The 27789-nt window shown below is 43.9% G+C and overlaps 1 protein-coding gene across 2 annotated transcripts in view; it reads left to right on the top strand.

Moving 5' to 3' along the window:
- adgra2 (adhesion G protein-coupled receptor A2) overlaps window positions 1-27789 on the top strand; it is a 240667-nt gene that overhangs the window by 12678 nt on the left and 200200 nt on the right. Inside the window, exon 2 of one of the 2 annotated variants that reach the window (XM_078239651.1) lies at window positions 7785-8019. The exons of the other annotated variant lie outside the window; for it this stretch is intronic. The gene's annotated coding sequence lies outside the window, so the exon portion shown is untranslated. The remainder of the gene's footprint in view (window positions 1-7784; window positions 8020-27789) is intronic. 2 annotated transcript variants of the gene reach the window in all.

Here is a 27789-nt window from a genome sequence, read left to right as displayed (position 1 = left end):
ACAATACTACATTCTGACAATACCACATTCTGACAATACTACATTCTGACAATACTACATTCTGACAATACTACATTCTGACAATACTACATCCTGACAATACTACATTCTGACAATACTACATTCTGACAATATTACATTCTGACAATACTACATTCTGACAATACTACATTCTGACAATACCACATTCTGACAATACTACATTCTGACAATACTACATTCTGACAATACTACATTCTGACAATACTACATTCTGACAATACCACATTCTGACAATACTACATTCTGACAATACTACATTCTGACAATACTACATTCTGACAATACTCCATCCTGACAATACTACATCCTGACAATACCACATTCTGACAATACTACATCCTGACAATATTACATCCTGACAATACTACATTCTGACAATATTACATTCTGACAATACTACATTCTGACAATACCACATTCTGACAATACTACATTCTGACAATACTACATTCTGACAATACTACATTCTGACAATACTACATTCTGACAATACCACATTCTGACAATACTACATTCTGACAATACTACATTCTGACAATACCACATTCTGACAATACTACATTCTGACAATACTACATTCTGACAATATTACATTCTGACAATCCTACATTCTGACAATACCACATTCTGACAATACTACATTCTGACAATACTACATTCTGACAATACTACATTCTGACAATACTACATTCTGACAATACCACATTCTGACAATACTACATTCTGACAATATTACATTCTGACAATACTACATTCTGACAATACCACATTCTGACAATACTACATTCTGACAATACTACATTCTGACAATACTACATTCTGACAATACTACATTCTGACAATACCACATTCTGACAATACTACATTCTGACAATACCACATTCTGACAATACTACATTCTGACAATACTACATTCTGACAATACTACATTCTGACAATACTACATTCTGACAATACCACATTCTGACAATACTACATTCTGACAATACTACATCCTGACAATACTACATTCTGACAATACTACATTCTGACAATATTACATCCTGACAATACTACATTCTGACAATACTACATTCTGACAATACTACATCCTGACAATACTACATTCTGACAATACTACATTCTGACAATATTACATTCTGACAATACCACATTCTGACAATATTACATTCTGACAATACTACATCCTGACAATACTACATTCTGACAATACTACATTCTGACAATACCACATTCTGACAATACCACATTCTGACAATACTACATTCTGACAATACTACATTCTGACAATACTACATCCTGACAATACTACATTCTGACAATACTACATTCTGACAATACTACATTCTGACAATACTACATTCTGACAATACCACATTCTGACAATACTACATTCTGACAATACTACATCCTGACAATACCACATTCTGACAATACTACATTCTGACAATACTACATCCTGACAATACCACATTCTGACAATACCACATTCTGACAATACTACATCCTGACAATACTACATTCTGACAATACCACATTCTGACAATACTACATTCTGACAATACGACATCCTGACAATACTACATTCTGACAATACTCCATCCTGACAATACTACATTCTGACAATACTACATTCTGACAATACCACATTCTGACAATACTACATTCTGACAATACTACATTCTGACAATACTCCATCCTGACAATACTACATTCTGACAATACTACATTCTGACAATATTACATTCTGACAATACCACATTCTGACAATACTACATTCTGACAATACTACATCCTGACAATACCACATTCTGACAATACGACATTCTGACAATACTACATCCTGACAATACCACATTCTGACAATACCACATTCTGACAATACTACATCCTGACAATACTACATTCTGACAATACCACATTCTGACAATACCACATTCTGACAATACTACATTCTGACAATACTACATCCTGACAATACTACATTCTGACAATACTCCATCCTGACAATACCACATCCTGACAATACCACATTCTGACAATACTACATCCTGACAATACTACATTCTGACAATACTCCATCCTGACAATACTACATTCTGACAATACTCCATCCTGACAATACTACATTCTGACAATACTACATTCTGACAATACTACATTCTGACAATACCACATTCTGACAATACTACATTCTGACAATACTACATCCTGACAATACCACATTCTGACAATACCACATTCTGACAATACTACATCCTGACAATACCACATTCTGACAATACTACATCCTGACAATACCACATTCTGACAATACTACATCCTGACAATACTACATTCTGACAATACTACATCCTTACAATACTACATCCTGACAATACCACATTCTGACAATACTACATTCTGACAATATTACATTCTGACAATACTACATCCTGACAATATTACATTCTGACAATACTACATCCTGACAATACCACATTCTGACAATACCACATTCTGACAATACTCCATTCTGACAATATTACATTCTGACAATACTACATCCTGACAATATTACATTCTGACAATATTACATTCTGACAATACTACATTCTGACAATATTACATTCTGACAATATTACATTCTGACAATATTACATTCTGACAATACTACATTCTGACAATATTACATTCTGACAATACTACATCCTGACAATATTACATTCTGACAATACTACATCCTGACAATACTACATTCTGACAATATTACATTCTGACAATACTACATCCTGACAATATTACATTCTGACAATACTACATTCTGACAATACTACATTCTGACAATACCACATTCTGACAATACTACATTCTGACAATACTACATTCTGACAATACTACATTCTGACAATACTACATTCTGACAATACCACATTCTGACAATACTACATTCTGACAATACTACATTCTGACAATACTACATTCTGACAATACTCCATCCTGACAATACTCCATCCTGACAATACCACATTCTGACAATACTACATCCTGACAATATTACATCCTGACAATACTACATTCTGACAATATTACATTCTGACAATACTACATTCTGACAATACCACATTCTGACAATACTACATTCTGACAATACTACATTCTGACAATACTACATTCTGACAATACTACATTCTGACAATACCACATTCTGACAATACTACATTCTGACAATACTACATTCTGACAATACCACATTCTGACAATACTACATTCTGACAATACTACATTCTGACAATATTACATTCTGACAATCCTACATTCTGACAATACCACATTCTGACAATACTACATTCTGACAATACTACATTCTGACAATACTACATTCTGACAATACTACATTCTGACCATACCACATTCTGACAATACTACATTCTGACAATATTACATTCTGACAATACTACATTCTGACAATACCACATTCTGACAATACTACATTCTGACAATACTACATTCTGACAATACTACATTCTGACAATACTACATTCTGACAATACCACATTCTGACAATACTACATTCTGACAATACCACATTCTGACAATACTACATTCTGACAATACTACATTCTGACAATACTACATTCTGACAATACTACATTCTGACAATACCACATTCTGACAATACTACATTCTGACAATACTACATCCTGACAATACTACATTCTGACAATACTACATTCTGACAATATTACATCCTGACAATACTACATTCTGACAATACTACATTCTGACAATACTACATCCTGACAATACTACATTCTGACAATACTACATTCTGACAATATTACATTCTGACAATACCACATTCTGACAATATTACATTCTGACAATACTACATCCTGACAATACTACATTCTGACAATACTACATTCTGACAATACCACATTCTGACAATACCACATTCTGACAATACTACATTCTGACAATACTACATTCTGACAATACTACATCCTGACAATACTACATTCTGACAATACTACATTCTGACAATACTACATTCTGACAATACTACATTCTGACAATACCACATTCTGACAATACTACATTCTGACAATACTACATCCTGACAATACCACATTCTGACAATACTACATTCTGACAATACTACATCCTGACAATACCACATTCTGACAATACCACATTCTGACAATACTACATCCTGACAATACTACATTCTGACAATACCACATTCTGACAATACTACATTCTGACAATACGACATCCTGACAATACTACATTCTGACAATACTCCATCCTGACAATACTACATTCTGACAATACTACATTCTGACAATACCACATTCTGACAATACTACATTCTGACAATACTGCATTCTGACAATACTCCATCCTGACAATACTACATTCTGACAATACTACATTCTGACAATATTACATTCTGACAATACCACATTCTGACAATACTACATTCTGACAATACTACATCCTGACAATACCACATTCTGACAATACTACATTCTGACAATACTACATCCTGACAATACCACATTCTGACAATACCACATTCTGACAATACTACATCCTGACAATACTACATTCTGACAATACCACATTCTGACAATACTACATTCTGACAATACTACATCCTGACAATACTACATTCTGACAATACTCCATCCTGACAATACCACATCCTGACAATACCACATTCTGACAATACTACATCCTGACAATACTACATTCTGACAATACTCCATCCTGACAATACTACATTCTGACAATACTCCATCCTGACAATACTACATTCTGACAATACTACATTCTGACAATACTACATTCTGACAATACCACATTCTGACAATACTACATTCTGACAATACTACATCCTGACAATACCACATTCTGACAATACCACATTCTGACAATACTACATCCTGACAATACCACATTCTGACAATACTACATCCTGACAATACCACATTCTGACAATACTACATCCTGACAATACTACATTCTGACAATACTACATCCTTACAATACTACATCCTGACAATAGCACATTCTGACAATACTACATTCTGACAATATTACATTCTGACAATACTACATCCTGACAATATTACATTCTGACAATACTACATCCTGACAATACCACATTCTGACAATACCACATTCTGACAATACTCCATTCTGACAATATGACATTCTGACAATACTACATCCTGACAATATTACATTCTGACAATACTACATCCTGACAATACTACATTCTGACAATATTACATTCTGACAATACTACATTCTGACAATATTACATTCTGACAATATTACATTCTGACAATATTACATTCTGACAATACTACATTCTGACAATATTACATTCTGACAATACTACATCCTGACAATATTACATTCTGACAATACTACATCCTGACAATACTACATTCTGACAATATTACATTCTGACAATACTACATCCTGACAATACTACATTCTGACAATACTACATCCTGACAATACTACATTCTGACAATATTACATTCTGACAATATTACATTCTGACAATACTACATCCTGACAATATTACATTCTGACAATACTACATCCTGACAATACTACATCCTGACAATATTACATTCTGACAATACTACATCCTGACAATACTACATTCTGACAATATTACATTCTGACAATACTACATCCTGACAATACTACATTCTGACAATAGTACATCCTGACAATACCACATTCTGACAATACCACATTCTGACAATACTACATTCTGACAATATTACATTCTGACAATACTACATCCTGACAATACTACATCCTGACAATACCACATTCTGACAATACTACATTCTGACAATACTACATCCTGACAATACCACATTCTGACAATACTACATCCTGACAATACTACATCCTGACAATACCACATTCTGACAATACCACATTCGGACGATACTACATTCTGACAATACCATGTTCAGTTCACAATAAATTCTCAAAAATATTAACTCTGCTCGCATTATGTGAATGAAGAATTAGAAATGTCTTTTAACAGAAAAAATTCCAGAATAGCCCCCAAATAATCGTCGGGAAATCTAGGAGCCAATATGTCAGGAGATTACAAATATCTCCAAGAAAAACAGGGTGATAATAGTCGGAGATTTTAACTATCGCCATATTGACTGGGACAGCCTTCGCATTCGGGGCTTGGATCGAGAGAAATTGGGTGAGTGTGTTCAGAGGGAATTTCTCATTCAGTTTGTGGATGGCCCGACTAGAGAGGGGGCAAAACCTGACCTCCTCTTGGGAAATAAGGAAGGGCAAGTGACAGATGTGTTCGTGAGGGATCACTTTGGGACCAGTGACTATAATTCCATTAGTTTTAAGATAGCTATGGAGAATGATAGGTCTGGCCCAAAAGTTAAAATGCTAAATTGGGGCAAGGCCAATTTTGATGGCATCAGACTGGAACTTTCAAAAGTTGATTGGGGAGTCTGTGGGAAGGCAGAGGGATGTCTGGTAAGTGGGAGGCTTTCAAAAGTGTGTTAACCAGGATTCAGGGTAAGCACATTCCACTTAGAGTGAAAGGCAAGGCTTGTAGAAGTAGGGAACCGTGGATGACTCAGGATATTGAGACCTGGTCAAGAAGAAGAAGGAGGCACATGACATGCATAGGCAGATGGAATCAAGTGAATCCTTTGAACAGTATAGAGGTTGTAGGAGTAGAGTTAAGAGGGAAATTAGGAGGGCAAAAAGGGACACGAGATTGTTTTGGCAGATAAGGCAAAGGAGAATGCAAAAAGCTTCGACAAATACATAAAGGCCAAAAGAGTAACTAGGGAGAGAGTAGGGCCTCTTAAGGATCAACAAGGTCATCTATGTGCGGATCCACAAGAGATGGGTGAGATCCTAAATGAATATTTCTCATCAGTATTTACTGTTGAGAAAAGCATGGATGTTAGGGAACTTGGGGAAATAAATAGTGATGTCTTGAGGAGTGTACATATCACAGAGAAGGAGGTGCTGAAAGTCTTAAAGTGCATCAATGTAGATAAATCCCCAGGACCTGATGAAGTGTATCCCAGGACGTTGTGGGAGGCTAGGGAGGAAATTGTGGGTCCCCTAATTGAGATATTTGAATCATCGATAGTCACGGGTGAGGTGCCTGAAGATTGGAGAGTGGCAAATGTTGTGCCTTTGTTTAAAAAGGGCTGCAGGGAAAAGCTGGGAACTACAGGCCAGTGAGCCTCACATCTGTTATGGGTAAGTTCATAGAATCCCTACAGTACAGAAGGAGACCATTTGGCCCATCAAGTCTGCACTGACAACAATCCCACCCCAGGCCCTATCCCACAACCCCACATATTTACCTTGCTAATCCCTCTAACTTGCACACCCTGGGACACTAAGGCGCAATTTAGCATGGCCAATCAACCTAACCCGCACAATTTTGGACTGTGGGAGGATTTGATTTGATTTGATTTATTATTGTCACGTGTATTAGCATACAATGAAAAGTATTATTTTTTGCACACCATACAGACAAAGCATACTGTTCATAGAGAAGGAAATGAGAGAGTGCAGAATGTGGTGTTACAGTCATAGCTAGGGTGTAGAGAAAGATCAACTTAATGCAAGGTAAGTCCATTCAAAAGTCTGACAGCAGCAGGGAGGAAGCTGTTCTTGAGTCGGTTGGTACGTGACCTCAAACTTCTGTATCTTTTTCCCGACAGAAGAAGATGGAAGAGAGAATGTCCAGGGTGCGTAGGGTCCTTAATTATGCTGGCTGCTTTGCCGAGGCAGCGGGAAGTGTAGACAGCGTCAGTGGATCGGAGGCTGGTTTGCGTGATGGATTGGGCTACATTCACGACCGTTTGTAGTTTCTTGCAGTCTTGGGCAGAGCAGGAGACATACCAAGCTGTGATACAACCGGAAAGAATGCTTTCTATGGTACATCTGTAAAAGTTGGTGAGAGTCGTAGCTGACATGCCAAATTTCCTTTGTCTTCTGAGAAAGTAGAGGTGTTGGTGGGCTTTCTTAACTATAGTGTCGGCATGGGGGGACCAGGACAGGTTGTTGGTGATTTGGACCAACAACGTGAAAACGTGAAGCTCTCGACCCTTTCTACTTCGTCCCCGTTGATGTAAGCAGATAAGAACATAAGAACTAGGAGCAGGAGTAGGCCATCTGGCCCCTCGAGCCTGCTCCGCCATTAGAACCATAGAAAATTACAGCTCAGAAACAGACCTTTTGGCCCTTCTTGTCTGTGCCGAACCATTTTTTGCCTAGTCCCACTGACCTGCACTTGGACCATATCCCTCCACACCCCTCTCATCCATGAACCCATCCAAGTTTTTCTTAAATGTTAAAAGTGACCCCGCATTTACCACTTTATCCGGCAGCTCATTCCACACTCCCACCACTCTCTGCGTGAAGAAGCCCCCCCTAATATTCCCTTTAAACTTTTCTCCTTTCACCCTTAACCCATGCCCTCTGGTTTTTTTCTCCCCTAGCCTCAGCGGAAAAAGCCTACTTGCATTCACTCTATCTATACCCATCAAAATCTTATACACCTCTATCAAATCTCCCCTCAATCTTCTACGCTCCAGGGAATAAAGTCCCAACCTATTCAATCTCTCTCTGTAACTCAGCTTCTCAAGTCCCGGCAACATCCTTGTGAACCTTCTCTGCACTCTTTCAACCTTATTTACATCCTTCCTGTAACTAGGTGACCAAAACTGTACACAATACTCTAAATTCGGCCTCACCAATGCCTTATATAATCTCACCATAACACTCCAACTTTTATACTCGATACTCCGATTTATAAAGGCCAATGTACCAAAGGCACTCTTTACGACCCTATCCACCTGTGACGTCACTTTTAGGGAATTCTGTACCTGTATTCCCAGATCCCTCTGTTCAACTGCACTCTTCAGAGTCCTACCATTTACCCTGTACGTTCTACTTTGGTTTGTCCTTCCAATGTGCAATATCTCACACTTGTATGCGTTAAATTCCATTTGCCATTTTTCAGCCCATTTTTCTAGTTGGTTCAAATCCCTCTGCAAGCTTTGAAAACCTTCCTCACTGTCCACTACACCTCCAATCTTTGTATCATCAGCAAACTTGCTGATCCAATTTTACCACATTATCATCCAGATCATTGATATAGATGACAAACAACAATGGACCCAACACCGATCCCTGCGGCACACCACTAGTCACAGGCCTCCACTCAGAGAAGCAATCCTCCACAACCACTCTCTGGCTTCTTCCATTGAGCCAGTGTCTAATCCAATTTACTACCTCCCCATGTATACCTAGCGACTGAACCTTCCTAACTAACCTCCCATGAGGGACTTGTCAAAGGCCTTGCTGAAATCCAGGTAGACAACATCCACCGCCTTCCCTTCATTCACTTTCCTGGTAACCTCCTCGAAAAACTCTAATAGATTGGTCAAACATGACCTACCACGCAGAAAGCCATGTTGACTCTCCCTAATAAGTCCCTGTCTATCCAAATATTTGTAGATCCTATCCCTTATCACACCTTCCAATAACTTGCCCACCACCGACGTCAAACTTACTGGCCTATAATTTCCCGGATTTCTTTTGGAACCTTTTTTAAACAACGGAACAACATGAGCCACCCTCCAATCATCCGGCACCTCCCCCGTGAATACTGACATTTTAAATATGTCTGCCAGGGCCCCTGCAAGTTCAACACTAGCATCCCTCAAGTTCCGTGGGAATACCCTGTCCGGTCCTGGGGATTTATCCACTCTGATTTGCCTCAAGACAGCGAGCACCTCCTCCCCTTTAATCTGTAAAGGTTCCATGACCTCCCTACCTGTTTGCCCTATTTCCGTAGACTCCATGCCCGTTTCCTCAGTAAATACGGATGCAAAAAAAACATTTAGTATATCCCCCATCTCTTTTGGTTCCATACACAGTCTACCACTCTGGTCTTCAAGAGGACCAATTTTATCCCTCACTATCCTTTTGCTCCTAACATACCTATAGAAGCTCTTTGGATTTTCCTTCACTCTGTCTGCCAAAGCAACCTCATGTCTTCTTTTAGCCCTCCTGATTTCCCTCTTAAGTAGCTTCTTGCACTTTTTATACTCCTCGAGCATCTGATGTGTTCCTTGCTGCCTGTACATTTCACACAACTCTCTCTTCCTCTTAATCAGTGTTACAATCTCCCTCGAGAACCAAGGTTCCTTATTCCTATTTACTTTGCCTTTAATCCTGACAGGAACATACAAGCTCTGCACTCTCAAAATTTCTCCTTCAACGCATTCAATAAGATCATGGCTGATCTTTTTGTGGACTCAGCGCCACTTACCCGCCCACTCACCATAACCCTTAATTCCTTTATGTTCAAAAATGTATCTATCCTTGCCTTAAAAACATTCAATGAGGTAGCCTCAACTGCTTCATTGGGCAGGGAATTCCACAGATTCACAATCCTTTGTGTGAAGAAGTTCCTCCTCAACTCAGTCCTAAATCTGCTTCCCCTTATTTTGAAGCTATACCCCTTGTTCTAGTGGAAACAACTTCCCTGCTTCTATCTTATTTATTTCCTTCATAATCTTATATGTTTCTATAAGATCTCCCCTCATTCTTCTAAATCCAATGAGTATAGCCCCAGTCTACTCAGTCTCTCCTCATAAGCCAACCCTCTCAACTCCGGAATCAACCTTGTGAATCTCCTCTGCACCCCCTCCAGTGCCAGTATATCCTTTCTCAAGTAAGGAGACCAAAACTGTACACAGTACTCCAGGTGCGGCCTCACCAACACCTTATACAGCTGCAACATAATCTCACTGTTTTTAAACTCCATCCTTCTAGCAATGAAGGACAAAATTCCATTTGCCTTCTTAATTACCTGTTGCACCTGCAAACCAACTCCTTGAGATTCCTGCACAAGGACACCCAGGTCCCTCTGCACAGCAGCATGCTGCAATTTTTTACCATTTAAATAATCATCCATTTTGCTGTTATTCCTAACATTACATTACATTTGCTGTTATTACCAACATTGTACTCCATCTGCCAGACCTTCGCCCACTCACTTAGATTATCTATATCCCTTTGCAGACTTTCAGCGTCCTCTGCACACTTTGCTCTTTCACCCATCTTAGTGTCATCTGCGAATTTTGACACACTACACTTGGTCCCCAACTCCAAATCATCTATGTAAATCGTAAACAATTGTGGTCCCAACACTGATCCCTGAGGCACACCACTAGTCACTGATCGCCAACCATTTACCCCCACTCTTTGCTTTCTGTTAGTTAACCAATTCTCTATTCATGCTAATACATTACCCGTAACACCGTGCACCTTTATCTTATGTAGCAGTCTTTGGTACGGCACCTTGTCAAATGCCTTCTGGAAATCCAGATACACCACATCCACAGGTTCCCCATTGTCCACTGCACATGTAATGTTCTCAAAGAATTCCACCAAATTAGTCAAACATGACCTGCCCTTCATGAACCCATGCTGCATCTTCCCAATGGGACTATTTATATCCAGATGTCTCGCTATTTCTTCCTTGATGATAGATTCAAGCATTTTCCCTACTACAGACGTTAAGCTAACCGGCCTATAGTTACCTGCCTTTTGTCTACCTCCTTTTTTAAACAGAGGCGTCACATTTGCTGTTTTCCAATCTGTGGGAATCACCCCAGAGTCCAGCGAATTTTGGTGAATTACCACTAATGTATTTGCTATTTCTCCCGTCATCTCTTTTAGTCCCCTGGGATGCATTCCATCAGGACCAGGAGACTTGTCTACCTTTAGCCCCATTAACTTGCCCAACACTACCTCTTTCGTGATAATGATAGTTTCTAGGTTCTCACCTGCCATAGCCTTCCTGTCATCAATTTTTGGCATGTTATTTGTGTCTTCCACTGTGAAGACCGACACAAAATACCTGTTCAATGCCTCAGCCATTTTCTCATTTCCAGTTATTACATCCCCCTTCTCGTCCTCTAAAGGACCAATGTTTACTTTTGCCACTCTTTTTCGTTTTATATATTTGTAGAAACTTTTGCTATCTGTTTTTATATTCTGAACTAGTTTGCTCTCATAATCCATCTTACCTTTCTTTATAGCTTTTTTCGTGGCTTTCTGCTGACCTTTAAAGATTTACCAATCCTCTCGTTTCCCACTAATCTTTGCCACTTTGTATGCATTTTCTTTCAATTTGATCCCTCCTTTATTTCCTCAGACTTTAAGAAGCACTGTCTGTGATCTTTCCCCATCATTCTGTAACTCTCATCAGAAATGAGTTTCTGACAAGATTATTATTATTATTATTATACAAGACTATTCACCAGTCAAGGACAGTAGTGGGAAGTTGTGCATGGAGTCCGAAGAGATAGGAGAGGCGCTAAATGAATATTTTTCGTCAGTATTCACACAGGAAAAAGACATTGTTGTCGAAGAGAATACTGAGATACAGGCTATTAGACTAGACGGGATTGAGGTTCATAAGGAGGAGGTGTTAGCAATTCTGGAAAGTATGAAAATAGATAAGTCCCCTGGGCCGGATGGGATTTATCCTAGGATTCTCTGGGAGGCTAGGGAGGAGATTGCAGAACCTTGGCTTTGATCTTTATGTCATCATTGTCTCCAGAAATAGTGTCAGAAGACTGGAGGATATCAAATGTTGTCCCCTTGTTCAAGAAGGGGAGTAGAGACAACCCTGGTAATTATAGACCAGTTGTGGGCAAAGTTTTGGAAAGGATTATAAGAGATAGGATTTATAATCATCTAGAAAGGAATAATTTGATTAGGGATAGTCAATACGGTTTTGTGAAATGTAGGTCGTGCCTCACAAACATTATTGAGTTCTTTGTGAAGGTGACCAAAGAGGTGGATAAGGGTAAAGCAGTTGATGTGGTGTATATGGATTTCAGTAAAGCGTTTGATAAGGTTCCCCATGGTGGGCTATTGCAGAAAATATGGAGCCATGGGATTGAGGGTGGTTTAGTGGTTTGGATCAGGAATTGGCTAGCTGTAAGAAGACAGAGGGTGGTGGTTGATGGGAAATGTTCATCCTGGAGTTCAGTTACTAGTGGTGTACCGCAAGGATCTGTTTTGGGGCCACTGCTGTTTGTCATTTTTATAAATGACCTGGATGAGGGCGTAGAAGGCTGGGTTAGTAAATTTGCGGATGACACTAAAGTCGGTGGAGTTGTGGACAGTGCGGAAGGATGTTGCAGGTTACAGAGGGACATAGATAAGCTGCAGAGCTGGGCTGAGAGGTGGCAAATGGAGTTTAATGCGGAAAAGTGTGAGGTGATTCACTTTGGAAGGAGTAACAAGAATACAGAGTACTGGGCTAATGGTAAGATACTTGGTAGTGTGGATGAGCAGAGAGATCTCGGTGTCCATGTGCATAGATCCCTGAAAGTTGGCACCCAGGTTGATAGGGTTGTTAAGAAGGCGTACGGTGTGTTAGCTTTTATTGGTAGAGGGATTGAGTTTCGGAGCCATGAGGTCATGTTGCAGCTGTACAAAACTCTGGTGTGGCCGCACTTGGAGTGTTGCGTACAGTTCTGGTCGCCGCATTATAGGAAGGATGTGGAAGCATTGGACAGGGTGCAGAGGGGATTTACCAGGATGTTGCCTGGTATGGCGGGAAGGTCTTATGAGGAAAGGCTGAGTGACTTGAGGTTGTTTTCGTTCGAGAGAAGAAGGTTAAGAGGTGACTTAATAAGGCATACAAGATGATCAGAGGATTCGATAGGGTGGATAGTGAGAGCCTTTTTCCTCGGATGGGCGGCATGGTAGCACAGTGGTTAGAACTGCTGCTTCACAGCTCCAGGGACTGGGTTCGATTCCCGGCTTGGGTCACTGTCTGTGTGGAGTTTGCACATTCTCGCCGTGTCTGCGTGGGTTTCCTCCGGGTGCTCCGGTTTCCTCCCACAGTCCAAAGATGTGCGGGTTAGATTGATTGGCCAAGCTAAATTGCCCCTTAGTGTCCCGGGGATGCGTAGATTAGAGGGATTAGCGGGTAAATATGAGGGTTAGAGGGATTAGCAGGTAAATATGTAGGGATATGGGGATAGGGCCTGGGTGGGATTGTTGTCGGTGCAGACTCGATGGGCCGAATGGCCTCTTTCTGCACTGTAGGGGTTCTATGGTTCTATGGTGATGGCTAGCACGAGGGGACATAGCTTAAAATTGAGGGGTGAGAGATATAGGACAGATGTCAGAGGTAGGTTCTTCACTCAGAGAGTAGTAAGGGCATGGAATGCCCTGCCTGCAACAGTAGTGGACTCGCCAACATTAAGGGCATTTAAAAGAGTCATTGGATAAACATATGGATGATATTGGAATCGTGTAGGTTAGAGGGGCTTTAGATTGGTTTCACAGGTCGGTGCAACATTGAGGGCCGAAGGGCCTGTACTGCGCTGTTATGTTCTATGTTCTATATCCATGGCTGATTATCTCTTTTTCTATAGTCCTTCCTTATCACTGGTATATACTTTTGCTGAGCACTGTGAAAGATCGCTTTGAAAGTCCTTCACTGTTCCTCAATTGTCCCACTGTAAAGTTTTTGCTCCCAGTCTACCTTAGCCAACTCCTCCCTCACCCCTTTATCGTCTCCTTTGTTTAAGCACAAGACACTGGTATTGGATTTTACCTCCTCACGCTCCATCTGTATTTTAAATTCAACCATACTGTGATCATTTCTTCCGAGAGGATCCCTAACTGTAAGATCATTAATTATTCCGGTCCCATTACACAGGACCAGAACTAGGAAAGCTTGCTGCCTTGTTGGTTCCATTACATACTGGTCAAGGAAGCTATCGCGGATACATTCTGTGAACTCCTCCTCAAACCTGGTTTGACCAATTGATATGTAGATTAAAATCCCCCATGATAATTGCTGAACCATTTTTACATGCATCAGTTATTTCTTTTGTTTATTTCTCGCCCCACCATGATGTTATTATTTGGTGCCTATAGATTACGCCTATCAGTGACTTTTTCTCCGTACTATTGCTAATTTCCACCCAAATGGATTCAACCTTTTTTCCCATCGAACCTATATCATCTCTCACTACCGCCCTGATATCATCCTTAAATATCAGAGCTACACCACCCCCCTTACCTTCCTGTCGATCCCTCCGAACAGTCTGATACCCCTGGATATTTAACTCCCAGTCGTGACCATCCTGCAACCATGTCTCTGAAATGGCCACCAAATCATACTCGTTCACAATGATTTGTGCTGTCAACTCATTTACCTTGTTTCGAATGCTATAAGCATTCAGATAAAGTGTCCTCATGCTAGTTTTTGTACCTTCTTTTTGAATTCTAACACTTCCATTCATAACATCTCCTGAGTTCTTCTTCCTTTTAACTTTTTTCCTGATTTTTGATGTAGTTGGAACCTTCTCCCCACATTTTGTCCTTTCTCCCTCCTTACATAGGTTCCCATCCCCCGGCATATTAGTTTATGTAGACAGGGGCATGTTCTCCTTTACGATTCCTGAAGTCGATGACAATTGCCTTCATTTTGTTGTCATTGAGGGAGAGATTATTGTTGCCGCACCAGTTCACCAGATTCTCTATCTCATTCCTGTACTCTGTCTCATCATTGTTTGAGATCTGTCCCATTATGGTGGTGTCATCTGCAAACTTGAAAATCAAATTGCAGGGGAATTTAGCCACACAATCATGGGTGTATAAAGAGTATAAGCTGAGAACACAGCCTTGTGGGGCACCGGTGTTGAGGATGATCGTGGAGGAGGTGTTGTTGCCGATCCTTACTGATTGTGATCTGTGAGTTCGGAAGTTCAGGATTGAGTTGCAGAGGGAGGTGCTGAGGCCCAGGCCACGGAGTTTGGAGATGAATTTCGTGGGAATAATAGTGTTAAAGGCTGAGCTGCATTCAATAAATTGGAGTCTGACATAGGTGTCCTTATTATCTCGGTGTTCCAGGGTTGAGTGCAGGGCCAGGGAGATGGCGTCTGCTGTGGACCTGTTGCAGCAGTAGACAAACTGTAGTGGATCCAGGTAGTCCGGGAGGCTGGAATTGATTCGTGCCATGACTAGCCTTTCGAAGCATTTCATAATGATGGGTGTCAGAGGAAACCCGAGCACCCGGAGGAAACCCACACAGACACGGGGAGAATATGTAAACTCCACACAGACAGTGACCCAAGCCAGGAATTGAATTCAGGTCCCTGGCACTGTGAGGCAGCAGTGCTAACCACTGTGCTACCGTGCCATCCTTTTGTTGGAAGGTATTCTGAGAGACAGGATCTACAGGCATTTAGAGAGGCAAGGACTGATTAGGGACAGTCAGCACGGCTTTGAGAGTGGAAAATCATGTCTCAAAAATTTGGTTGAGTTTTTTTTAAGGGATAACCAAGAAGGTAGATAAGATGTGGAGATGCCGGCATTGGACAGGGGTGGGCACAGTAAGAAGTCTCACAACACCAGGTTAAAGCCCAACAGGTTTATTTGGCATCACAAGCTTTCGGAGTGTCGCTCCTTCATCACCGGAGAGATTTCTTAGATAAGGGTAGTGCAGTTGATGTTGTCAACATGGTCTTCAGCAAGGCCTTTGACAAGGTCCCGCATGGTAGTTTGTTGCATAAGGTTAAATCTCACGGGGTCCAGGGTGAGGTAGCCAATTGGATACAAAATTAGCTTGACGACAGAAGACAGAAGGTGGTTGTAGAGGGTTGTTTTTCAAACTGGAGGCCTGTGACCAGCGGTGTGCCTCAGGGATTGGTGCTGGGCCCACTGTTATTTGTTATTTATATTAATGATTTGGATGAGAATTTAGGAGGCATGGTTAGTAGCTTTGCAGATGGCACCAAGATTGGTGGCACAGTGAACAGTGAAGAAAGTTATCTCGGATTGCAACGGGATCTTGATCAATTGGGCCAGTGGCTGATGAATGGCAGATGGAGTTTAATTTAGACAATTGCGAGGTGATGCATTTTGGTAGATCGAACCAGGGCAGGACTTACTCAGTTAATGGTAGGGCAGTTACAGAGCAAAGAGATCTAGGGGTGCAGGTTCATAGCTCCTTGAAAGTGGAGTCACACATGGACAGGATGGTGAAGAAGGCATTTGGCACACTTGGTTTCATTGGTCAGAACATTGAAAGAAGTTTAACAACACCAGGTTAAAGTCCAACAGGTTTATTTGGTAGCAGTTTATTTGGCTTTTGCTACCAAATAAACCTGTTGGACTTTAACCTGGTGTTGTTAAACTTCTTACTGTGTTTACCCCAGTCCAACGCCGGCATCTCCACATCAGAACATTGAATACAGGAGTTGGGACGTCTTGTTGAAGTTGTACAGGACATGGGTAAGGCCACACTTGGAATACTGTGTACAGTTCTGGTCACCCTATTATAGAAAGGATATTATTAAATTAGAAAGAGTGCAGAAAAGATTTATTAGGATGCTACCGGGACCAGATGGTTTGAGTTACAAGGAGAGGCTGGATAGGCTGGGACTTGTTACTCTGGAGCGTAGGAGGCTTGGGGATGATCTTATAGAGGTCTATAAAATAATGAGGGGCACAGATCAGCTAGATAGTCAATATCTTTTCCCAAAGGTAGGGGAATCTAAAACTAGGGGGCATAGGTTTAAGGTGAGAGGGGAGAGATAGAAAAGTGTCCAGAGGGGCAATTTTTTCACACAGAGGGTGGTGAGTGTCTGGAACAAGCTGCCGGAGGTAGTAGTAGCGGCGGGTACAATTTTGTCTTTTAAAAAGCATTTCGACAGATACATGCTAAGATGGGTATCGAGGGATATGGGGCAAATGTGGGCAATTGGGACTAGCTTAGTGGTAAAAACTGGGCAGCATGGGCAAGTTGGGCCGAAGGGCCTGTTTCCATGCTGTAAACCTCTATGACTCTATGAATTGAAACAAAAGATCGAATGGATGAGTGGGGCCACACAGTTGTGTTTGATAGGCTCAGACTTCCCTTTCAGTTCAGGCTGAATGGTCAAACGTCACGGTTTGTGTTCACCGGCACGTGTTCAGAGACTGGTACTTGTGACCGTGACAACCCCCTTATTACCATTGGCCACCTGTGGAGTGTGCTACGGGTTACCAGGGTAGGGAACTGGAGAAAACTGCAGCCCGAGGTCCAGTTGTCACAGAGAAGCGAGTGAACAATTGGCACTGAGGCTTATAGAACGGTTGTTGATGTGTTGACAAAGGCACAAACAGCATGGTGATCAATGTTGGCGAATGGATAAATATCAGCCAGGACACTGGGGAGAACTGCTCTGCTCTTCTTCCGATAGTGGCTGTGGAATCTTGTACATTGAGCTGAGATGACAAACAGGGCCCTGGAGTAACAATTCATCCAAAAGGGCAGCAGCAACGACACTGCAGAACCGGAGTAACTGGCAATCCTTCCAGCCTGAATCCACTGGAGCTGTGAAAGGTTTTTATTCCAATCCAGTCCCTGGGTCATCTCAACCTCTGCTTCTTTTCTATCTGCTCCATTGAAATTCATGAGGGTCGCACTCCCTCAGTACTGCACAGGTGACTGCCTGACATGTCCAAAGATGTGCGGGTTAGGGTGGATTGGCCGTGCTAAATTGCCCCTTAGTGTCAGGGGGACTAGTAGGGTAAATGCATGGGGTGATGGGGATAGGGCCTGGGTGGGATTGTGGTCGGTGCAGACACGATGGGCCGAATGGTCTCCTTCTGCACTGTGGGGATTCTATCATTCTAAATGATGTGACCCAGTCTCTGGGTCAGGTTTTGAATGTGAAAACTTGTAACTTGGCAATCCACTTCTCCCCAAGTGGACATTCTCGCTGTATCTGAGCTCAATCCTTTATGTCAGTGCGCTATTCAGCCACAGAAGCCAGCACCTTCGCTGCCCAGCCTGAACCAGGCTTTCGCTGCCCATTCACATCCTGCTGCCCCTCACAGCAGTCCTCCCTGTCCTAACTCTGACCAATTCCACCTTCTCTCACCGATTCCCATGGCTTTTTATAATGATTCTGGCAGCTTGGCTCAGATCGCCAAGTTACAGGTTTTCACATTCAGAACCTGCCTCACGGACTGGGTCATAGAACATAGAACAGTACAGCACAGAACAGGCCCTTCGGCCCACGATGTGCCGAGCTTTATCTGAAACCAAGATCAAGTTATCCCACTCCCTATCATCCTGGTGTGCTCCATGTGCCTATCCAATAACCGCTTAAATGTTCCTAAAGTGTCTGACTCCACTATCACTGCAGGCAGTCCATTCCACACCCCAACCACTCTCTGGGTAAAGAACCTACCTCTGATATCTTCCTGTATCTCCCACCACGAACCCTATAGTTATGCCCCCTTGTAATAGCTCCATCCACCCGAGGAAATAGTCTTTGAATTTAGATTCATAGAATCCCTCCAGTGCAGAAGGAGACCATTCGGCCCATCGTGTCTGCACCGACCACAATCCCACCCAGGCCCTATCCCCATCACCCCATGCATTTACCCTAGCTAGTCCCCCTGACACTAAGGGGCAATTTAGCATGGCCAATCCACCCTAACCCGCACATCTTTGGACATTTCAGGCAATCGCCTGTGCAGTACTGAGGGAGTTCTACACTGCCAGAGGTGCTGTTTTGCAGATGTAGAAGATCCATTGGGATGGTTTGGAAATGTAGCGGACAAAACTGATGTTCAGGGAATAGGAGGGTCAGTGGCAACCTGGAGTAAAAAACAGCTTGCTTCAGCAGAGTGGAAAGCGAGTGTGGCAAAAAGTGTTTTTTCAGATGGATGGACGGTGGGATTCCCCAAGACTGAGTTCAAACATCATTCTGTTTTCGATATGAATAACTCGGTGTTGGAATGCAGATAAAAATTCTGAATCTGTTGACAATACCTAACGTGAAGGTCCACAATGAGAATGATCCCCAGCGACTACACCAGGACAGAGAGAGGTTAGCAGAACAAACAAACCAATGGCAGATGGAGTTTAACACTGAGAGGTGTGTGAGATGATGCATTGTGACAGAAGGGAGAGGCAGTATAGACTGAGTGGCCCAGTTCTCAAGAGTATACGAACATAAGAACTAGGAGCAGGAGTCGGCCATCTGGCCCCTCGAGCCTGCTCCGCCATTCAATAAGATCATGGCTGATCTTTTTGTGGACTCAGCTCCACTTACCCGCCCGCTCACCATAACCCTTAATTCCTTTAATTTGTCTATCCTTGCCTTAAAAACATTCAATGAGGGAGCCTCAACTGCGTCACTGGGCAGGGAATTCCACAGATTCACAACCCTTTGTGTGAAGAAGTTCCTCCTCAACTCAGTCCTAAATCTGCTTCCCCTTATTTTGAGGCTATGCCCCCGAGTTCTAGTTTCACCTGCCAGTGGAAACAACTTCCCTGCTTCTATCTTATCTATTCCTTTCATAATCTTATATGTTTCCATAAGATCTCCCCTCATTCTTCTGAATTCCAATGAGTATAGCCCCAGTCTACTCAGTCTCTCCTCATAAGCCGACCCTCTCAACTCCGGAATCAACCTAGTGAATCTCCTCTGCACCCCCAGTATATCCTTTCTCAAGTAAGGAGACCAAAACTGTACACAGTACTCCAGGTGTGGCCTCACCAGCACCTTATACAGCTGCAACATAATCTCGCTGTTTTTAAACGCCATCCCTCTAACAATGAAGGACAAAATTCCATTTGCCTTCTGAATTACCTGCTGCACCTGCAAACCAACTCCTTGAGATTCCTGCACAAGGACACCCAAGTCCCTCTGCACAGCAGCATGCTGCAATTTTTCACCATTTAAATAATAGTCCATTTTGCTGTTATTCCTACCAAAATGGATGACCTCACATTTACCAACATTGTACTGCATCTGCCAGACCCTCGCCCACTCACTTAGATTATCTACATCCCTTTGCAGACTTTCAGCGTCCGCTGCACACTTTGCTCTGCCACTCATCTAAGTGTCATCTGCAAATTTTGACACATTACACTTGGTCCCCAACTCCAAATCATCTGTGTAAATTGTAAACAATTGCGGTCCCAACACTGATCCCTGAGGCACACCACTAGTCACTGATCGCCAACCAGAAAAACACCCATTTACCCCCACTCTTTGCTTTCTGTTAGTTAACCAATCCTCTATCCATGCTAATACATTACCCATAACACCGTGCAGCTTTATCTTATGCAGCAGTCTTTGGTGCGGCACCTTGTCAAATGCCTTCTGGAAATCCAGATACACCACATCCACAGGTTCCCCATTGTCCACTGCACATGTAATGTTCTCAAAGAATCATGTATAGAGAAATATGTGTGGAGACGGAGGGTTCTGGGGTCCACGTGCATTGACCTGTGAAGGTGGCAGGACATATTGAGAGAGTGGGAACTTGGGCTTTGTAATTAAACCCATTGAGCGAAAAGTTATGCTGAACTTTTATAAAGCTACAGTTCAGTCGCAACTATCGAGAATTGTGTCCAATTCTGGTCACCATACTTCAGGAAGGATGTGGGGGTCCTTGGGGTGCAGAGGAGATTTACCAGAATGGTTCGGCATGGTGACACAGTGGTTAGCATTGCTGCCTCACGTCGCCAGGGACGAGGGTTCGATTCCGGCCTCGGGTCACTGTCTCTGTGGAGTTTGCACATTCTCCCCGTGTCTGCTTGGATTTCCTCCTGGTGCTCCGGTTTCCTCCCACACTCCAAAGACGTGTTGGTTTGGTGGATTGGCCATGTTAAATACGTGAGGATAGAGTCGGAGGGTTGTCCTGGGTAAGATGCTCTTTTGAAGAGTCAGTGTGGACTTGATGGACTGAATGGCCTCCTTCTGTACTATAGGAATTCTATGGATCTATTCTATGGTTTGGGAGATGGGGAGGGGTTTTAGTAACGAGGTTAGGTTGGAGAAACTGGAGAAGCTGAGGGGAGATTTGAAAGAGGCATACAAGATTCAGATTTTGGTACGGTTGTTCCCAGTGGTTGATAGTACAAGGGCGAGGAGACACTGAGAGACGGTTTTAAAAAATGTAGGGAGCATGACACCTCTGTCATGCAGAGAGGAGCAATGACCTGGAACTGGCTGCCAACGAGGGCGGTCGATGCTGAACCGGTGAATGATTTCAAAAGGAAATTGGATGGGCACTTCAGGGAAATAAAGTTAGGAATCTCAAGGAGTTGGTTTGCAGCTGCAGCAGGTAATTAAGAAGGCAAATGGAATTTTGTCCTTCATTGCTAGAGGGATGGAGTTTAAAAACAGCGAGGTTATGTTGCAGCTGTATAAGGTGCTGGTGAAGCCACACCTGGAGTACTGTGTACTGTGTACAGTTTTGGTGTCCTTACTTGAGGAAGGATATACTGGCACTGGAGGGGATGCAGAGGAAATTCACTAGTTGAGAGGGTTGGTTTATGAGGAGAGACTGAGTAGACTGGGGCTATACTCATTGGAATTCAGAAGAATGCCTGTGACCTTCACGATGCTCCACTTCTCCAGCTTCCACCCTAAACACGTTAAAGAAGCCATCCCCTATGGACAAGCCCTCCGCATACACAGGATCTGCTCAGATGAGGTGGATCGCAACAGACACCTCCAGACGCTGAAAGATGCCCTCAAGAGAACAGGATATGGCGCTCGACTCATCGATCGACAGTTCCGACGCGCCACAGCGAAAAACCGCACCGACCTCCTCAGAAGACAAACACGGTACACGGCGGACAGAGTACCCTTCGTTGTCCAGTACTTCCCCAGAGCGGAGAAGCTACGGCATCTCCTCCGGAGCCTTCAACATGTCATTGATGAAGACGAACATCTCGCCAAGGCCATCCCCACACCCCCACTTCTTGCCTTCAAACAACCGCACAACCTCAAACAGACCATTGTCCACAGCAAACTACCCAGCCTTCAGGAGAACAGTGACCAAGACACCACACAACCCTGCCACAGCAACCTCTGCAAGACGTGCCGGATCATCGACACAGGTGCCATCATCTCACGAGAACACCATCTACCAGGTACACTTGCAACTCGGTCAACGTTGTCTACCTGATACGCTATAGGAAAGGATGTCCCAAGGCATGGTACATTGGCGAGACCATGCAGATGCTACGACAACGGATGAATGAACACCGCTCGACAATCACCAGGCAGGAGTGTTCTCTTCCTGTTGGGGAACACTTCAGCGGTCACGGGCATTGGGCCTCTGATCTTCGGGTAAGCGTTCTCCAAGATGGCCTTCACGACACACGACAATGCAGAGTTGCTGAGCAGAGACTGATAGCCAAGTTCCGCACACATGAGGACGGCCTCAACCAGGATCTTGGGTTCATGTCACATTATCTGTAACTCCCATGACTTGCCTGGGCTTGCAAAATCTCACTAACTGTCCTGTCTGGAGACAATACACATCTCTTTAACTTGTGCTTAACCCTCTCTCCACTCACATTGTCTGTATCTTTAAGACTTGATTACCTGTAAAGATTCGCATTCCAACCATTATTTTGTAAATTGAGTTTGTGTCTTTATATGCCCTGTTTGTGAACAGAATTCCCACTCACCTGACGAAGGAGCAGCGCTCCGAAAGCTGGTGGCTTTTGCTACCAAATAAAGCTGTTGGACTTTAACCTGGTGTTGTGAGACTTCTTACTGTGTTTACCCCAGTCCAACGCCGGCATCTTCACATCATGATTTCCCTCATAACAACAGTGACTGCAATTTGAAAGTATTCTATTGGGTGTAAGGTGCTTTGGGACATCCCAAGGTTTTAAAGGCACTATACAAATGCAATGTTTTTTATTCATTTGTGGGACATGGGCATCGCTGGCTGGCCAGCATTTATTACCCATCCCGAGTTGCCCTTGAGAAGGTGGCGGTGAGCTGCCTCCTTTCTCTTCACACGAACCTGGTGTCTGTAATACGCCTGGTGCGTGTTAGTGTTGTCGGCTTGCTGTACCTCTGTACAGCACAGCACAGGCCTTGCTGCGATTCCTGCTTCACACAAGCCTCCTCACACTCCTCCTCATCACTCTCGGTCCGCACACACTTCTCTTCCTTTCTCTTTTATGTGTTTATCCAGCTTCTCCTGAAATAGATTCACATTATCGACGGCAGCTGCTTCATGCGGGCGCTTGTTTCAGGTTCTTCCTACAGGGGAGCAGAAAAAATATTGTCAGTGACAACATGTGGCATTCCTCAATTAGGAAATGTAAAAACGAAAGAATTGCCTCCAGGGACTGCAATTTCTTCAGCCACGATCAGAATGAATGGAGGAGCAGGCTCGATGGGCTGAATGGCCTCCTCATGCTTCTAGTTTCTATATCTCCAATTTAGCTGTAATTCACTGTGTGAATCACTCAAGCTTGGAAACACTTGGTCCTCTCTTCAGAAACTTGTTTAAAATGAAGATAGCCAGATGCACAGATGGATCAGCGCTCGCTGTGATCCCAGGGGTCCGCTGATCACGATATCCTACCTGTTTATAGGTTTAACAGCCGGGTATTGAGCAGATAAAAGTATCAAGAGATTGAACAAAGACATGGGAATTAAGTCAAGGAATGCATTAATCATAGTCTGAATGATGGAATAGGATCTTGAAGATGAATGGCCTCCTCCTGTCCCTGTGTAACAGGTTGGAGAGGGGCAGAATGGTCTCCTCCTGTTGCTGTGTAACAGACTGAAGAGGGGCTGAATGGCCTCCTCCTGTCCCTGTGTAACAGACTGGAGAGGGGCAGAATGGGGCCTCCTCCTGTTCCTGTGTAACAGGCTGGAGAGGGGCAGAATGGGGCCTCCTCCTGTTCCTGTGTAACAGGCTGGAGAGGGGCTGAATGGCCTCCTCCTGTTCCTGTGTAACAGGCTGGAGAGGGGCTGAATGGCCTCCTCCTGTTCCTGTGTGACAGTTGTGAATGGGGATGGGGTTTTGATGGCCCATTAAGCTGTTTGTGGCTGGCAGCAGCTGACAGTAATTCCAATCCTCCTCCCTCGCTCTCCCTGCCCAGCCTGCTGATCAGATGTTGACACATGGATTGTAATCTTGATGTTGAAAGCAGACTTTGTATTTGTGGCTGTCAGCTGTGTTTAAACCAGGTCGGGTTAACACGGAGGGTTAAGGTGGGCCACGGTGCGAGCGTAAGCCTCTCGGGCAGGAGTCCTCGATACGAAAGCACTGACATTCTCCACAATGTCACTGACGATATTTCCAGCACTGAAGGAATGTGGTGACAACTTGAGACTATTTCCAGTGGTTGGGGAGGGTCAGCATCTGGGCAGCAGACTTCAGGAAGGCGGTGGAGTGGGAGCAGAGGGGTTTGCCAGAACAGTCCCAGGGAGCAGACAAGGTGGGGTTTTCTCCTTCACTGGGAGGAGGGTTAAGACAGATTGCTTCAGGGTGTTCAAAGCAGTTAACCTTTTAATTCTGCCTCATTCAATGAACTAACTTTCAAAACGTCAGCTGCCAAGGAGGGATTTGAATTTGTGTTTACTAGTCCAGGGTATCTGATTGCTGATGGTGTAACAGAGCCCCCATCCTCAACAGTAAACAGCCTGGAGGGTGTAAAGCAGAGGGCACAGACTGCAGGACAGGCAGAGAGTTCACTGAGTGAGTTGTTCTAATCTGAACTCTGCTGCCTGTAAGGGAAGCACCACACAATCACCATTTTCAAATCCAATAAATCCCATTTTCACAGCGATGAGGAAACCATGCTGGGGAATGGGAGGAATCCAGTCCTTCTTACAGAGCTGGCTCAGGCATGATGGGGTGGCTGGTGGCACAGTGGGTTAGCACTGCTGCCTCACAGTGTCAGGGACCCGGGTTCAATTCCCGGCTTGGGTCACTGTCTGTGGGGAGTTTGCACGTTCTCCCCGTGTCTGCGTGGGTTTCCTCCGGGTGCTCCAGTTTCCTCCCACGGTCCGAAAGACGTGCTGGTTAGGGTGCATTGGGCCGTGCTAAATTCTCCCTCAGTGGACCCGAACAGGCGCCGGAGTGTGGCCACTAGGGGATTTTCACAGTGACTTCATTGCAGTGTTAATGCAAGCCTACCTGTGACACTAATAAATAAATTTCAACTTAGTGTCCTGTTGTTTGAGTTCAGAGAGATATCCCTGTTGCTTCCTGCTTGAATTCTGACTGTTTGTGATGTTAAATAAGAGGAACATCTCTGTAACTCTGCAGATGTCTCTGATCACCCTGGTTTGGTGTTAAGGTGGGTCCCTGTGGAGAAACACATTGTTCAGCCTGGTGTTCTTCAGCTCGAACGGGAAAAAGACATCCAAGTGAAGTAATCAGCAGTATCTAGAAAGAAACGCGAAGGAATGCTTTTATTTATCTCTTGTCTCCCTGAGTCACCCCATTGAAATCTAAACGTTGAGAATTTACAGTCACTCTGCAGTTCAAACGTTCCAATAAAACACAAACATATTCTGGAGCAGCAATTATTAGGAGGGAAGCGGTAACTTGCTTGTGACTTTCTACAAGTAGAAGAATCTGACTGAATGTGGTGTGAGGCAGGAATGCTGAATAATTGCTGCGTTTGTTACATTGATATGAGTGAGTCACAGATTGGTCTGCACTGGAAGAAAGGGTTTGCATTTCCCTAGTGACTGTCTCATTCTCAGAGTGAGACACAGCTCGGGAAGAACCTGGCAAGTGTTCTCACAATTTGTGAACAGCAAGTTCCCCCAAACAGAGCGTGATAACAACCAGCGAATCGTGAGATAAACCTTGGCCAGTGTCCAGGCAGCGAGCCAGACAGAATTACACTCAGTTAATAACTCACCCAAAAGATGCCACCTCCCACACTTCACTGGCCCCAGCACTCACCCTCTGATAGTGCGGCACTCCCTCAGCACTGACCCTCTGACAGTGCGGCACTCCCTCAGCACTGACCCTCTGACAGTGCGGCACTCCCTCAGTACTGACCCTCTGACAGTGCGGCACTCCCTCAGCACTGACCCTCTGACAGTGCGGCACTCCCTCAGCACTGACCCTCTGACAGTGCGGCACTCCCTCAGCACTGACCCTCTGACAGTGCGGCACTCCCTCAGTACTGACCCTCTGACAGTGCGGCACTCCCTCAGCACTGACCCTCTGACAGTGCGGCACTCCCTCAGCACTGACCCTCTGACAGTGCGGCACTCCCTCAGCACTGACCCTCTGACAGTGCGGCACTCCCTCAGTACTGACCCTCTGACAGTGCGGCACTCCCTCAGCACTGACCCTCTGACAGTGCGGCACTCCCTCAGCACTGACCCTCTGACAGTGCAGCACTCCCTCAGTACTGACCCTCTGATAGTGCGGCACTCCCTCAGTACTGACCCTCTGATAGTGCGGCACTCCCTCAGCACTGACCCTCTGACAGTGCGGCACTCCCTCAGTACTGACCCTCTGACAGTGCAGCACTCCCTCAGTACTGACCCTCTGATAGTGCGGCACTCCCTCAGTACTGACCCTCTGACAGTGCGGCACTCCCTCAGCACTGACCCTCTGACAGTGCAGCACTCCCTCAGCACTGACCCTCTGATAGTGCGGCACTCCCTCAGTACTGACCCTCTGACAGTGCGGCACTCCCTCAGTACTGACCCTCTGACAGTGCGGCACTCCCTCAGTACTGACCCTCTGACAGTGCGACACTCCCTCAGTACTGACCCTCTGACAGTGCGGCACTCCCTCAGTACTGACCCTCTGACAGTGCGGCGCTTCCTCAGCACTGACCCTCTGACAGTGCAGCACTCCCTCAGCACTGACCCTCTG

The sequence above is a fragment of the Mustelus asterias genome, chromosome 22, assembly GCF_964213995.1.
Source record: "Mustelus asterias chromosome 22, sMusAst1.hap1.1, whole genome shotgun sequence".
Lineage (NCBI taxonomy): Eukaryota > Metazoa > Chordata > Chondrichthyes > Carcharhiniformes > Triakidae > Mustelus > Mustelus asterias.
This window is presented reverse-complemented; position numbering and strand designations above follow the sequence as displayed.